Source organism: Somniosus microcephalus, chromosome 5 (genome assembly GCF_052327205.1).
Source record: "Somniosus microcephalus isolate GS21.2 chromosome 5, FLI_Smic_1.0, whole genome shotgun sequence".
Lineage (NCBI taxonomy): Eukaryota > Metazoa > Chordata > Chondrichthyes > Squaliformes > Somniosidae > Somniosus > Somniosus microcephalus.
In genome coordinates, this window is record NC_140991.1 from 165,721,938 (window position 1) to 165,738,507 (window position 16,570).

Sequence of the window (16,570 nt, forward strand, 5' to 3'; positions counted from 1 at the left end):
CCCTGTGGAGCAGTTTGTATTTCAGTTCAGCCCTGACCCTCAATTACTAAAGACCTGTAAGTATTCTGTTGTCTGTGTCCAGTTATTCAGCATAACTACATTTGGAAAACACAGACTCAACAGTGGTGACGAGTCTGATCGTACCTAGCGGCAGTTTTGCATCCAAGGAAGCTTCGTCCTCAGAACGGGTGTCGAAAAGGGGCATCCGCCCTCATCATCCTGCTGAGCACCGCATCGCACGGGAGGCATCGAGAACCCGGTTTGGATTTGCTGGCCATGAAGTCCACCATCAGCAACAGGCAGTGAGCATCCCTTCTACGACAGCGGTGGGTAAGCCCGATCTAGCGACACGGAGAGAAAGTCGGCCGAGTTGTCAGTGGGAGAAGGGGAGGGAAACCGAAGAAAAGGGCGGAGAACATGACCGCAGCCGGTGTAAGGGGCCGGACTGCAATCGGGCAGAGACGCGCAGCAGCCAGAAAAGCGTTAATGTCCACGAGGGCCGCGGGAGCGGCGGGGAACAAGAGCAGCAGCGTCGGGGGAAATAAAGGACCGCTGGGAGGCGAGAACGGCAACAGCGCGGTAATCGCCATTTTAGTCGGCGGGGGAAGAAGACAAGCGCGGGAAAAGCCGCCAAGCGCGGGAAGCCGCCATTTTGGAAAATAAATAAAATAAAGGAAACTCAACAAGATGCCAAAAACGGGTAACATCACTGCTTTTGATAGTGATGTAGAAGATCGGGCCACTTATGTGGAACGCGTTGAAGTTTACTGTACAGCGAATGAGGTACCGGCAGATAAGAAAGCACTAACCATATTAAACTCGATGGGTGCGAAGACGTACGGGTTATTAAGGCACCTCGTAACACCAGATAAACCGGTAGGAAAGAGTTTCGCGGAGATTGTTACTATCCTGCAAGAGCATTTAAACCCCACGCCGCTGCTGATAGCGGAACGATTTAAATTTTACAAAAGAATTCAGCTTAAAGAGGAAAGCAACGCTGAATTCTTAATCGAACTGCGCAAGTTATCAAAGTACTGTCAGTTCGATACAAGACTAGCAGACGCTCTGAGAGATAAGTTCGTGTGTGGGCTACTAAAGGAAGGAACCCAGAAGCGACTGCTAGAGGAAAAGGATCTTACGCTGGACAAAGCTTTCAGCATTGCAGCATCGCACGAGGCAGCAGCACGAGGCACTGCGGAAATGCAGCAAAGGCCATCGGAATTCAGCACCAATGAAATGGCATTGGGTGCAGTAAAGTGTTATCGTTGCGGAAGGACAACGCATGATCAGAACCAGTGCTGGTTCAAAGATAAAGAATGCAGGAAATGTGGCAGACTTGGTCACATAGCGAAAGTATACCGGTCAGGAAAGAAGACCAGCAACAAAAAGTCGCCGCAGGAGAAGTACAAGAAAGTACACAAGGTGACAGAGAACAGTTCGGATGAACAAAAGACGGATTCAGACTCCAGCAGTAAGGAACTGGGTTGTCTAAAAATACATAATGTGGGTAACACAGCAGACCACCAAACTATCTGGGTCATGCTTCGGATAGCAGGAGTCCAAGTGAAGATGGAATTGGACACTGGATCGGCATTGATGGTCATGAATAAGCAAGAGTACAAAAGGTTATTCTCACACATTCCCCAGAGGGATACGGAGATTGTATTGAAAACATACACGGGGCAAAGAGTATACCCCATCGGAAAGATAAAGGTAAAGGTGCTCTCCAATAGTAAAGAAAGTCAGGGAATGGACTTGTATGTGTTACCTGAGGGAGGTCCACCACTACTGGGACGGGAATGGATCCGGAGAATAAATATGGACTGGCATTCCTTACAAGCACTAACTGTAGATTCCTGTAAAGAGGACGACGTCGAACCTAAACGACTGTCCAAAATATTGGACGATGCTAAGGAGGTGTTCCAACAGGGACTGGGAACACTGAAAGGAATTACGGCAAACATCAAGGTTGAAGAACATGCAAACCCAAAATTTTTCAAAGCCAGACCGGTACCTTATGCGATACGACCTGCTGTGGAAGCAGAGCTGGAAGGGCTAGAACGTTCAGGAATACTGTCAAAGATGGACTGGAGCGAATGGGCCACGCCCATTGTTCCTGTCATGAAGCGTTCGTTGAGCAACAAGCCGGGGGAACCTGGGAAGGTTCGCATCTGTGGCGATTTCAAGATCACTGTTAATCCGGTGCTTCACACGGTGCAATATCCGCTTCCGCGGATTGAGGATATCTTCGCTTCGCTGTCTGGTGGGAAACACTTCACCAAGATAGACCTGGCGCAGGCGTACTTACAGATGGAAGTTGATGAAGCGTCACGCCAGTACCTCACGATCAACACGCATAAGGGCTTCCATCGGTATAATAGACTGGTTTTTGGAGTGGCATCGGCTCCAGCGATTTGGCAAAGGGCCATGGAGCAGGTATTACAGGGAATTCCAGGCACACACTGCTACCTGGACGACATTCTGATTACAGGAGATGATAAGGAACACCTCGCGAATTTGGAGCAGGTGCTCACCAGATTGAAAGAATATGGACTCAGTTAATCGCCAGAAATGTGAGTTCTTTCAGAAGCGAATCTCGTACTGCGGTCACGTCATTGACCAGGAGGGGCTTCATAAGTCACCTGACAAGATCGAAGCTGTTGTGAAAGCTCCCGCTCCGGAAAATGTATCCCAGTTGAGGTCGTTCCTTGGGTTGATTAACTATTACCACAAGTTTCTTCCAAATTTATCCACGGTGTTACACCCGCTGAACGCTCTTTTGCAAATGGGAGTACCATGGAAGTGGAGCGAGGACTGTAAGCGGGCTTTTCAAAAAAGCAAGGCACTGATCACCTGTAAGGAAGTGTTGGCTCACTTTAACCCAACGCTGCCTATTCGTTTAGCTTGTGATGCTTCTCCATATGGTATCGGGGCAGTGCTCTCACATAAGTTGCCAAATGGCTTGGAAAGGCCAGTCGCGTTCGCATCCAGATCATTGACCTCCGCTGAGCGCAACTATGCTCAGATAGATAGGGAGGCTCTCAGCCTCGTGTGGGGAGTTAAGAAATTTAACCATTACCTGCAAGGCCAAAGGTTTACGCTGCTGACAGATCACCAGCCGTTGGTTTCCATTTTTAACCCTAAGAAGGGTGTTCCGGTTATGACGGCGCAGAGGCTTCAGAGATGGTCCCTTTTCCTAGGGGCACAGCAATATGATATCGAATTCAAAGGTACAAAGCAACATGGTAATGCTGATGGGCTGTCGCGCCTGCCACTACCTACAGCGGAAGAGGCACTGGCAGTTGACCCTGTCGAGATATTTCACTCGACCATCATCGAATGCTTACCAGTCACCAATGCGAGTATTGAGAGAGAGACCAGAAACGACCCGACACTGTCTCGGGTCTACGATTTGACAGTGAAGGGATGGCCAACACATGGCGAACCACTGTTACCGGCATTCTCAGCCAGACGAGAGCAGCTGTCCGTCTGTCAAGGAACATTGATGTATGGAACAAGGGTGATTATTCCTCCTAAATTAAGGGAGAGAGTTCTGAAGGAACTGCATGAAGGCCATCTGGGGGGAGTCAAGATGAAAAGCCTTGCTAGGGCTTGTGTGGTGGCCAGGTATCGACAAACAAATAGAGGAGCTGACTAAAAGCTGCTCAGGGTGCCAAAAAGTTCAAAACGCGCCTCCAATTGCACCGCTGCATCCGTGGGAATGGCCTTCAACCCCATGGCAACGTGTGCATATCGACTTTGCAGGTCCATTCATGGATTCCATGTTTTTGATAGCGGTAGACGCACATTCTAAATGGCCAGAAGTGATTAAGATGGCGACCACTACCTCTGAGAAGACGATCGCAGTTCTAAGAACCATATTTGCAAGGAATGGGTTGCCGGAACAAATATGTTCAGACAACGGACCACAGTTCATGTCAGAAGAATTCCAGAAATTCATGAAGAATGGGGTGAAACACTATACATCTGCCCCATATCATCCGGCTACAAATGGGTTGGCTGAGAGATTTGTACAAACGTTCAAAAAGGCGATTAAGGCCATGAGCGAAGACCATATTCCACTACAACACAAGGTGGACAATTTCCTGATGGCATATCGAAACGCCACGCATGCAGTGACAAATCAAAGCCCTGCCATAATGTTCTATAACAGGAGGTTGCGGTCCCGGTTGGATTTGTTAAAACCCAATGTGCATAGGGAAGTCGAAAACAAACAATTCCAGCACGTAAATAACAAGGACACTCGGAGTTTCGAAATAGGACAACCAGTGTTGGCCAGGGGCTATAGGAATGATAAATGGCAATCCGGAACAATTCGTGCCCGACAAGGACCCTTGATGTACACGGTAGATGTTGGTGAAAACGTAATACGACGTCATGCTGACCAACTTGTGGAATCGAGAGCAAGGGTCGACCCCATGTCTACGGCAGAGACACCAGTTGAAGAAGTTATTGAGCCTGTAGCATCTACCTCAGACTCGAACGTACATGATGATGTTCAATCCATAAGAGATCAAATGGATGAGTCACCCCAGCAACGAGAACCAGAGACCCCTGAAAGGCGTTATCCGGCCCGGATCAGGAGGCCTCCTCAGAGACTGAATCTTTGAACAGTTTTGTATGAAAGTTGTATATATGTTATCCATGTTATGTTTAAATTGGGGTGTACACTGTTAAGCTAAAAGGGGAGGAATTGTAGTGTATGTAACCTGTACCACCTTAAGAGACTACCTTAAGGTGATGAACTACTTTCTGATGGCTCCTGTATATTGTAGTACCGGTGGTGACCACACCGGTATATAAACCCTGTGGAGCAGTTTGTATTTCAGCTCAGCCCTGACCCTCAATTACTAAAGACCTGTAAGTATTCTGTTGTCTGTGTCCAGTTATTCAGCATAACTACATTTGGAAAACACAGACTCAACAGAATGCTCTGCAGTCTTCGACACAGACCTCCTCCATTGTCCAGCTCCATGGGTACGCTCGTGGTTGTTTTCACTCTTGTCTATCTGATCGTAGTCAGTGCATCTCCAGAAATGGCTTCTCTTCCCATCCCTGTGCAGTCACTTCTCGAGGCCCTCAAAATCTATTCTTGGCACCCTCTTCTTCCTCATCTGCATGTTATATACCCAGTTGAAATTACATGATTGTTGAAGCATCTAGTTTTTGTGAAGTGAAGTTGTTTGGACAGATCTACTAATTGGTGCAAAACATTACATTGGCACGTAATTAAAATTTGTTTGGATTCACTATGTTTTATACCTTGCATTGAAATCTAATCATGGGCAGTAACAGTTACTGATGAAATACCCAAGATAGAATTTAACCAATAATTAAGGGGTGAAATGTCCTCATAATTGTAATTTCTTAATTTTTTTTAATCACATTCCAGCATTAACCACTGGGCTTGTTGAGCCAGTTTTAGACTAGTTATAAATGACACATACTTTCAGAAGCAGCTTTACTTTGGTATCGATCGCAGACATGTTGGTAGACCATTGTTTATTTTGACTACAGATGCTTCACTATAGCTGTGGGTTGGAGCTGGAGGAGGTGTAATGTGATAAGTTGTATAGAGACTTCTGTTGGCTAGAGATGCGTTTGATATGTAAACATCATGCACTCGGAGAAAGAAGCGCACAATTTAAAATAAAGCTCGATGTGTTGCAGTCACCTGAATTATTCACATAGGCAACAGACATTTTCTTGGTATCAGAACTGCAGTGGAAATTGAAGGTTTAAAACTCCAAGATTATACAAGACTAGAAACAATATTTTGGAAGCATGGGGAAAAATTGATTTTATATGTACTAGAAAAGGGCCTAGGTGGAAGAAAAAAATGACAGGCCTGTATGCAATAGGTGAAGAAGTGAGAGGGATATATTGTTTCCATGTTGAGAAAAAAGATAAACTCAACCTGAAGGCATTAAATGACAAGTTTGAGGAACATTTTGCACCTCACAAGAATATTATATACAAAAGACAAGTGTTTAATAGAACAACAAAACATGCATTTATATAATGCCTTTAGCGTGCAAAAATATCCCGAGGCGCAAGAAAAAAATGGACATCAAAGCAAAGAAGGAGCTATTAGAAATGACCAGAAGCTTGGTCAAAGACATGGATTGTAAGGAGAGTCTTGAAGGCAGCGAGAGTTTGTGGTTTAGGGAACAAATTCCAGAGCGGGACCTAGATAGCTGAAGGCACAGCTGCAACTGGTGCGGCAAAGAGAGGGCGTATGCATAATATGCTGGAGTGAGAGAAATGGAGAGTTTGGGGGAGTGGCTTTGAAGGATTGGAAAACGTTGAGCAATAAAGAGAAGCAAGGCCAAGAAGGGATTTAACACGAGGATGAGAATTTTAAATTTGAGTCTTTGAAGGACCAGGAGCCAGTGTAGGTAAGCGAGGGCAGGGGTGATAGGTGGGCAGGACCTGGTGTTGGCTAGGGTATTGTTGAGTCTGAGTGTTCCAGATATGCTTAATATAAATCACTGGACACAGACAACAAGAATAACTAAAACAGGTCTTTACTAATCGAAGGTCAGGGCTGAACTGCTTAGCAAATTACTACACAGAGTTTATATACCGGTGTGGTCACCACCGGTACTACAATATACAGTAGCCAAGAGAAAGTAGTCCATCTCTTAAGGTAGTCTCTTAAGGTGGTACAGGTTACATACACCACAATTCCTCCCTTTTTAGCTTAACAGTGTACATCCCCATTTAAACATAACATGGATAACATATATACAACTTCATGCAAAACTGTTCAAAGATTCAGTCTCTGAGGAGGCCTCCTGATCCGAGTTGGATAACTCCTTTCAGGGGTCTCTGGTTCTCGTTGCTGGGGTGACTCATCTAGTTGATTTTCTATGGATTGGACATCATCAGATACATTGGCGTCTGAGGTAGATGCTTCAGGTTCACTAACTTCTTCTACTGGTGTCTCTGTCGTAGTCATGGGTTCGACCCTTGTTCTCGATTCTACAAGTTGGTCAGCATGACGTCGTATTACGGTTTCACCAATATGTACCGTGTACATCAAGGGTCCTTGTCTGGCACGAATTGTTCCCAACTGCCATTTCTCATTCTTATAGTCCCGGGCTAACACTGGTTGTCCTATTTCGAAACTCCGAGTGGTCCTGTTATTTATGTGCTGGAACTGTTTGTTTTCTACTTCCCTCCGCACATTTGGTTTTAACAAGTCCAACCTGGACCGCAACCTCCTGTTATAGAACATCATGGCAGGGCTTTGATTTATCACTGCATGAGTGGCGTTTCGATATGCCATTAGGAAATTGTCCACCTTGTGTTGTAGTGGAATCTGGTCTTCGTTCATGGCCTTTATCGCCTTTTTGAACGTTTGTACAAATCTCTCGGCCAACCCATTTGTAGCCGGATGATATGGAGCAGAGGTATAATGTTTCACCCCATTCTTCTTCATGAATTTCTGGAATTCATCTAACATGAACTGCGGTCCGTTGTCTGAACATATTTGTTCTGGCAGTCCATTTCTTGCGAATATTGTTCTTAGAACTGCGATCGTCTTTTCCGAGGTAGTGGTCGCCATCTTAATCACTTCTGGCCATTTAGAATGTGCGTCTACCACAATTAAAAACACGGAGTCCATGAATGGACCTGCGAAGTCAATATGTACACGTTGCCATGGGGTTGAAGGCCATTCCCATGGATGCAGCGGTGCAATTGGAGGTGCATTTTGAACTTTTTGGCACCCTGAGCAGCTTTTAGTCAGATCCTCTATTTGTTGGTCGATGCCTGGCCACCACACATAAGCCCTAGCAAGGCTTTTCATCTTGACTCCCCCCCCCCCCCCCCCCCCCCCCCCAAGATGACCTTCATGCAGTTCCTTTAGAACTCTCTCCCTTAATTTAGGAGGAATAATCACCCGTGTTCCATACATCAATGTTCCTTGACAGACGGACAGCTGTTCTCGTCTGGCTGAGAATGCCAGTAACAGTGGTTCACCATGAGCTGGCCAGCCTTTCACTGTCAATTCGTAGACCCGAGACAGTGTCGGGTCGTTCCTGGTTTCTCTCTCAATACTTGCATTGGTGACTGGTAAACATTCGATGATGGTCGACTGAAATAGCTCAACAGGGTCAACTGTCGATGCCTCTTCCGCTGTAGGTAGTGGCAGGCGCGACAGCCCATCAGCATTACCATGTTGCTTTGTACCTTTTGAATTCTATCTGATATTGATGTGCCCCTAGGAAAAGGGACCATCTCTGGAGCCTCTGCGCTGTCATCACCGAAACACCCTTCTTAGGGTTAAAAATGGAAACCAACGGCTGGTGGTCTGTCAGCAGCGTAAACTTTTGCCCTTGCAGGTAATGATTACATTTTTTTTACTCCCCACACAAGGCTGAGAGCCTCCCTATCTATCTGAGCATAGTTGCGCTCAGCGGAGGTCAATGACCTGGATGCGAATGCGACTGGTCTTTCCAAGCCATTTGGCAACTTATGTGAGAGCACTGCCCCAATACCATATGGAGAAGCATCACAAGCTAACCGAATAGGCAACGTTGGGTTAAAGTGAGCCAACACTTCCTTAGAGGTGATCAATGCCTTGCCTTTGTGAAAGGCCCGCTTACAGTCCTCGCTCCACTTCCATGGCACTCCCTTCTGCAAAAGAGCGTTCAGCGGGTGTAGCACCGTGGATAAATTTGGCAGAAACTTATGGTAAAATTAATCAACCCTAGGAACGACCTCAACTGGGATACATTCTCCGGAGCGGGAGCCTTCACAACCGCTTCGATCTTGTCAAGTGACTTGTGAAGCCCCTCCTGGTCAATGACGTGACCACAGTACGAGATTTGCTTCTGAAAGAACTCACATTTCTGGTGATTAACTCGAAGTCCATATTCTTTCAATCTGTTGAGCACCTGTTCCAAATTTGCAAGGTGTTCCTCATCATCATTTCCTGTAATCAGAATGTCGTCCAGGTAACATTGTGTGCCTGGAATTCCCTGTAATACCTGCTCCATGGCCCTTTGCCAAATCGCTGGAGCCGATGCCACTCCAAAAACCAGTATTATACCGATATAAGCCCTTATGCGTGTTGATCGTGAGATACTGGCGTGACGCTTCCTCAACTTCCATCTGTAAATACGCCTGCGCCAGGTCTATCTTGGTGAAGTGTTTCCCGCCAGCCAACGAAGCGAAGATATCCTCAATCCGTGGAAGCGGATATTGCACCGTGTGAAGCACCGGATTAACAGTGATCTTGAAATCGCCACAGATGCGAACCTTCCCCGGTTCCCCCGGTTTGTTACTCGATGAACGCTTCATGACGGGAACAATGGGCGTGGCCCATTCACTCCAGTCCACCTTTGACAGTACTCCGGACCGTTCTAGTCCTTCCAGCTCAGCTTCCACAGCAGGTCGTATCGCATAAGGTACCGGTCTGGCTTTGAAAAATTTCGGGTTTGCATGTTCTTCAACTTTGATGTTTGCCGTAATTCCTTTCAGTGTTCCCAGTCCCTGCTGGAACACCTCTTTAGCATCGTCCAATATTCTGGACAGTCGTTTAGGTTTGACATCTTCCTTTTTGCCAGAATCTACAGTTAGTGCTTTTAAGGAATGCCAGTCCATATTTATTCTCCTGATCCATTCCCGTCCCAGTAATGGTGGACCTCCCTCAGGTAACACATAAGTCCATTCCTCGGCTTTCTTTATCCTTGTGGACCACCTTTACCTTTATCTTGCCAATGGGGTATACTCTTTGCCCCGTGTATGTTTTCAAAACAATCTCCATATCCCTTAAGGGAATGTGTGGAAATAACCTTTTGTAATCTTGCTTACTCATGACCGTCAATGCTGATCCAGTGTCCAATTCCATCTTCACTTGGACTCCTGCTATCTGAAGTGTGACCCAGATAGTTTGGTGGTCTGCTGTGTTACCCACATTCTGTATTTTTAGACAACCCAGTTCCTTACTGCTGGAGTCTGAATCCGTCTTCTGTTCATCCAAACTGTTCTCTGTCACCTTGTGTACCTTTTTGCACTTTTCCTGCGGTGACTTTTTGCTGCTGGTCTTCTTACCTGACTGGCATACTTTAACTATGTGACCGAGCTTGCCACATTTTCTGCATTCCTGATTTTTGAACCAGCACTGATTCTGATCGTGCGTTGTCCTTCCGCAACGATAACACTTTACTGCACCCAATGCCATTTGATTGGTGCTGAGTTCCGATGACCTTAGTTGCATTTCCGCGGTGCCTCTTGCTGCAGCCTCGTGCGATGCTGCAATGGTGACAGCTTTCTCAAGCGCAAGGTCCTTTTCTTCTAGCAGACGCTTTGTGTTCCTTTTAATAATCCACACACGAATTTATCTCTCAGAGCATCTGCTAGTCCTGTACCAAACTGACAGTACTTTGATAGCTTACGCAGTTCAATTAAGAATTCAGCGTTGCTTTCCTCTTTCAGCTGCGTTCTGCTGTAAAATTTAAATTGTTCCGCTATCATCAGCGGCGTGGGGTTTAAATGTTCTTGCAGGATCGTAACAATTTTCGCGAAAGTCTGATCCGCCGGTTTATCTGGTGTTATCAGATGCTTCAATAACCCGTACGTCTTCGCCCCCATTGAGTTTAATAATGTTATTGCTTTCTTATCATCTGGTACTTCATTTGCTGTACAATAAACTCCAATGTGTTCTACGTACGTGGCCCAATCTTCAACATCGCTATCAAAAGCAGTGATGTTACCGTGTTTAGGCATTCACAGAATCACAGAATCACAGAAACCCCACAGTGCAGATAGAGGCCATTTCGGCCCATCGAGCCTGCACCGACACATATCCCACCCGATCCCCGTAACCCCTACACCAACACATATCCCACCCTATCCCCGTAATTAATCCCCCTAACACTAAGGGTCAATTTTATCATAGCCAACCAACCTAACCCGCACATCTTTGGACTGTGGGAGGAAACCGGAGCACCCAGAGGAAACCCACGCAAACACGGGGAGAATGTGCAAACTCCACACAGACAGTCACCCGAGGTCGGATTCGAACCCGGGTCCCTGGCGCTGTGAGGCAACAGTGCTAACCACTATGCCACCGTGCTGCATTCTTGAATTTTTTAATTTTTTTTTATTTTCCCAAGATGGCGGCTTCCCGCGCTTGTCTTCTTCCCCCGCCGACTACAATGGTGGCTTCCCGCGCTTGGCGGCTTGTCCCGCGCTTGTCTTCTTCCCCCGCTGGCTACAATGGCGCTGACCGCGCTGTTGCCGTTCTCGCCTCCCAGCGGTTCTTACTTTCCCCCGACGCTGCTTTTGCTCCCCCGCAGTTCTCGTGGGCCTCAACGCTTCCCTCGCTGCGCCTCTCAGCCCCGATTGCAGCCCGGCCCTTCACACCGGCTGCGGTCAAGTTCTCCGTGGTTCTCGTGGCCTTAACGCTGCCCTTGTCGCTGCGCCTCTCGGCCCCGATTGCAGCCCGGTCCTTTTCACCGGCTGCGGTCGAGTTCTCCGCCCTTTTTCCTCCGGTTTCCCTCCCCTTCTCCACTGACAACACGGCCGACTTTCTGCCCATGTCGCTAGATCGGCTTACCCACCACCGTGGTAGTAGGATGGTCGCTGATGGAGGACTTCGTGGTCAGTAATTTCCCCGGGTTCTCGATGCCTCCAGTGCGAATGCGGTGCTCAGCAGGATGATGAGGGCGGATGCCTCTTCTCGACGCCCGTTCTGGGGATGAAGCTGCCTTGGATGCAAACTGCCGCAGGGTAAGATCGGACTCGTCGCCACTGAGTCTGAGTGTTCCAGATATGCTTAATATAAATCACTGGACACAGACAGCAAGAATAACTAAAACAGGTCTTTACTAATCGAAGGTCAGGGCTGAACTGCTTAGCAAATTACTACACAGAGTTTATATACCGGTGTGGTCACCACCGGTACTACAATATACAGTAGCCAAGAGAAAGTAGTCCATCTCTTAAGGTAGTCTCTTAAGGTGGTACAGGTTACATACACCACAGGTATGACAGCTGAGTTTTGGATAAACTAACCCTTACAGTGGCTGGAGGATAGGAGGCAGGCTGGGAAAGCATTGGAGTATTTGGCTGGAATTTTCCCATTTTACAAAAAAGATTGTGAGCAGTTAAATTGTTAAAAATGTGAATCCCGGCCTGATTCTGCCCATTTCCGGTTTTGCTGGAGGTGGGATGGGCGGGGGGTGGGGGGCGAGCGACCAACCCGCTCCCAGAGGGCGGAATGTTAATATAAATATAATGAGGCTGGAAGCCTCTATTTTTCCCCTCCATTTTGAATTTAACTGCCAGTGGACGGTGTAATGTCCGTGTGTAGATAAAGACACTGAAGACAGGAGTTGGTTCATAGGTATTTACTAAGCAAGTCTGGGGGGGGTTTCTAAAGGATATACACAATACACAGGCTTATATAGCCCAAGTGGCAATTACCAGCATTACGCACACCTGGGGCTCTTAAAGGCACATACACCATAATTGCTCTTAAAGGCACATACACCACAGACGGGTTTCACACAATTCGTGAAACTCGGCCGTTAAACAGAGATGGGGACTGCTGCATCCAGGAGGTAAGTGGATTTATACCTACCTCCTGGATCCAAGGTCCCTGCCTAGCCGACCCCCTGCGATCAGAACCCCCTCCCCACGAGGCCTCCGATCGCATTCTCAGTCTTCCCCCCCCACCCCCCCAAAGATGATGATGAGGCCAACCGTGATCCTCTGGGGCCCCCCCACCCCCGGCCAAACCTCTCTAACCCGTGATCCCCGGTTTTTTTTCCGACCCCGACCATCCCCGTGATCCCTGCTTGCCTGCCAAACCCTGACCACCCCCCTCCATCGCCTGTCGATCCTCTTTCTTCTCTTTGCCACCCCACCGATCCTGATGCTGGACTGAGGCCTACCCGCCCGCAGCCAGCCAGACTATCAAGCTGGTTGGCTGCGGATGGGAAACCGAGGCCTCCCATTCAGATTAGCCCCTGCCAGTAAAACTGCCTGCCGAGGACCGCCCCCGCCCCCAACACACCTCCCCGAACAAAATTCCGGCCTCTGAGTCTGGAGGTGACCAAGGGAAGGGACTAGGAGGAGGCCAGGTCATGTGAATACAAACCCAAATACAAATCCCTGATATCTGGAACAAAGGACTCATAACGCCCATATACAAAAGTGGGGACAAAGTCGACCCAAATAACTATCGAGGCATCTGTGTAAACAGTAACCTGGGGAAGGTATTCTGTAGCATCATAAACAAAAGACTCATAAACTTCCTTGAGGAGCACAATGTCTTGAATAAAAGCCAAATTGGATTCCTGCCAAACTATAGAACATCAGATCATATCTTCACCCTACAGACCCTAATTGACAAACACGTTCACCATAACAAAAGCAAAATCTACGCATGGTTTATAGATTTCCAGAAGGCTTTCGACTCCATCTGGCATGACGGTTTATTCCTGAAACTTATCGAAAGCGGGGTAGGGGGAAAAACATATGATGTAATTAAATCAATGTATACAAACAACAAATGTGCAGTTAAAATTGGAGACAAACAAACACAATACTTCCCACAGGGGCGGGGGGTGACGCAGGGCTCGCCAATCTCACCGACACTCTTTAATATTTACATAAATGGATTGGCAAAACTACTTGAACAATCGACAGCACCCGGCCTCACCCTATATGAATCCAAGGTTAAATTCCTCCTCTATGCAGACGACCTGGTTCTGCTGTCACCAACTAAGGAGGGTCTACAGCAGAACCTGGATCTGCTGGAGTCGTACTGCCAGACTTGGGCCCTGACAATAAATCCCAAAAAAACCAAAGTCCTTGTGTTCCAGCAAAGATCCAGACATCAGGGACCCAAAATAAATTTCACAATAGGAACAACCAAAATTAAACAAACCACTAACTACACATACTTGGGCTTAAAAATCAGTTCTACAGGAAACTACAAACTGGCTGTGAATGAACTGAAAGAGAAAGCAAGAAGGGCTTTCTATGCCATTAAAAGATCAATCCAAATAGAAATCCCAATTAGCATTTGGCTCAATTTTCAAATCATTAATTGAACCAATTGCACTCTATGGCAGTGAGGTGTGGGGACCGCTAACACAACAAGAATTTGCAAAATGGGACAAACACCCAATTGAGATCCTACATGCAGAATTCTGTAAAAGTATCCTCCGGACTCCAAGGAAAACCGTAAACAATGCATGCAGGGCAGAACTAGGCCAATATCCATTAATAATCACTATCCAAAAAAGAGCCACCAAATTTTGGAAACACCTAGAAATGAGCAACCCCCAATGCTATCACTACGACACCCTGAAATGCCAAGAGATGACCATAAAGAAGAATACCCTCAGTCAACTAGTCCTGGGACTCGGTGAAGTAACTACTAACACTACTAACAATAACCAGCCCCAGGACAGTGACAGTGTAACACAAAGAATTCGACCCAACACAATCGTCGCTAAGCAAAAGGAAAAATATCTGACATATTGGGCAGAAACAACAAAAACCCAAAGCAAACTCAATTGCTACTTGGCCCTAAACAGACAATACAACATAGCTGATTACCTGACCATGGTAAAGGACAGCAAACTGAGAAAAATCTTGACAATGTACAGACTTAGTGAACATAGCCTGGCGATCGAAAAAGATAGACACAGGCAGACCCGGCTACCAAGAGAGAACAGGATATGCTCTCACTGCAGTCAGGGAGTGGTGGAGACAGAGATGCACTTCCTCACAGCTTGTAGAAAATATCAGGGCATAAGGGAGAATTTCTACCCAAAATTTACAAAAATATGCCCGGAATTCAGAAATTTGAATGACGAACAAAAACTCCCATACCTACTAGGGGAAGAGAGAAATTGCGTAACAGTAGCGGCACACTATGTTACAGCTTGCCATAAACAGGGACAACCACTAAATATAAGAAAAGAGTATATATAAATTACATGAAAGTATATTTATACACTCTGGGATATATCTGTTTATACACTGTATGGATAGATCTGTATTTTTGTGAACAAACATGAATGTTTTCCGATGCTTTGGCAACATAAGATGTAATTTGTCATGCCAATAAAGCGATTTGAATTGAATTGAATTGATAGCCTCATTAAAGCCTGGCTTGTAGTCATTTTGATAGATGATCAAGTCATAGCCAGATTACTAAGTAAAAACAATCCTATATCTACAGAAAACTGTTGGTATTGCTTGAGGAGCAAAACACAGCAAGAACACTTATGGAATGGAGAACGAATGAATGACAGCTCTGTTTGTTCTAACCTCGACATGGGACCCCAATGTAATGTCATGCCACAGTCAATTCAGAAGAAACAAAATACAAAATTGAGGAAGGCTAATACAAAGTTTATGTACTCTTTCCACAACATCAATTTGATAGGAGTGTGTAAAGTGGTGTATGAATATAAAGACAAATACCAACATTTTGAATTTCAAATTCTACTACAGCAAGTGCAGCCCATTCTTGGATTTTGAGTATACCAGCGGTTAAGATTGATTAGAAAAATGAATGCAGTCACTAAAGCAAGAGACTCAACCGGTCATACATTCACCAAGAGAAGTGCCAGTCGAGCTTGCTCGTAAAATGCTGATGACGTTGCTGTTTCCACAACATTGGGGAGACCAGATACAGATTACATGACCACTTTGCACAACGTCCCAGTTCTATCACCAAGAGTGTCTCTGACTCACTGTAATTCCCCCTCCCATTTCTACTGAGCTTCTCCATCTTTAGTCTCCTCCAGTGTTCCACTGAAGCTCAATGCAAGCTTCAAGAACCGTACCTTGCCTTTATGCTTGGCACTCTGCAACCTTCTGATTTGAACTTTAGCAACTTCAGACTTTATACCCATTGTTTTCTTCACTGCAGATGGGTGCTTGTGATGTAAAGAAGGTCTGTCACTGGGGTAGGAGAGGTGGGTTACAACTTGGGTTGAAACACAGCACTGTTTGTGGAGGCTGAGGGGGAGGGGTTCTGTGTCTGTAGTTTGGGCCTTTTTTCTTCTCATGACTGGCAGAACCCCCATTTCATTTTAAGTTTATTATCTGCTGTATTTGCATGTAGGTTTTTCCCTCTTCCCTCTTTTTATTTTCCTTTTATTTTGTCATGCTTTTGTTTGTGTGCACTTCTCATCTTAGGATCGTTTAAATCCGTTTTCCATTAAGCACCTGGCATGTCATTTAACACACTAACCCCCTTTCTATGATTGGTATATCTGTCATGACATATGACTGGGGGGAAGAGAGAGCGACGGGGGGAAGAGAGCGAGCGACTGGGGGGGAAGGTGGCCCGATGGACCCCTGCGAAGGAAGGAAGAAGGTAAGCTCTCCCTCCATGTCCCACCCCCTCACTCTTTCCCTCCCTGTCCCACCCCCTCTCTTTTCCCTCCCTCCCCATCTCTCCCTGCTTTACTGTCCCTCCCCCCTCCTCACGCTCTCCCTCCCTCACCCTCTCTCCTCCTGTCTCTCCCTGCTTTACACTCTCTCCCTCCCTCCCCTGCCCCCACCCTCT

General features: G+C 46.5%; 1 protein-coding gene across 1 annotated transcript in view; it reads left to right on the forward strand.

Moving 5' to 3' along the window:
• The window catches only part of tspan13a (tetraspanin 13a), a 100,637-nt gene that overhangs the window by 12,406 nt on the left and 71,661 nt on the right, over positions 1 to 16,570 (forward strand). The gene's annotated exons all lie outside the window — the stretch shown is intronic.